This window comes from Egretta garzetta, unplaced genomic scaffold, assembly GCF_000687185.1.
Source record: "Egretta garzetta isolate BGI_Z169 unplaced genomic scaffold, ASM68718v1 scaffold117, whole genome shotgun sequence".
Lineage (NCBI taxonomy): Eukaryota > Metazoa > Chordata > Aves > Pelecaniformes > Ardeidae > Egretta > Egretta garzetta.
Window position 1 is genome coordinate 1,017,603 of NW_009260479.1, and position 363 is coordinate 1,017,965.

The 363-nt window shown below is 53.2% G+C and overlaps 1 protein-coding gene across 1 annotated transcript in view; it reads right to left on the reverse strand.

The window, feature by feature from the left end:
- The window catches only part of MINDY4 (MINDY lysine 48 deubiquitinase 4), a 75,283-nt gene that overhangs the window by 70,301 nt on the left and 4,619 nt on the right, over positions 1-363 (reverse strand). The gene's annotated exons all lie outside the window — the stretch shown is intronic.

Here is a 363-nt window from a genome sequence, read left to right on the forward strand (position 1 = left end):
GCGGCGGGGCGGGGCCCCCCCCGCCATTTTGTTGGCGGTCGGTAGGGGGGGGTGTAGTGGTCGGTTAACTCTGCTGGGTGTCGGTTAACTCTTTGGTGTCAGGGGGTTCCTCTGTGGGAAAAAGCTTTCTGCAGTAGTAAGAAAGGTCTGCAGGCACTGGGGAGGCTTTCAGGGGGACTGGAAGAACTTGCAGTGTTTAGGGCAAGAGGAGAAAATAAAGCGAAATAAATGAGCTGTGAGGCAGCGTGAGGTGGGATAGCACTAGACGGGGAGAAATCACTGGCAACATGCTCAAAGCTCCTGTATCTGGAAAAGAGAAGCAGCTAATTCTTCTTTTGCACTGCCTCCTTTTCAAATGTGGCT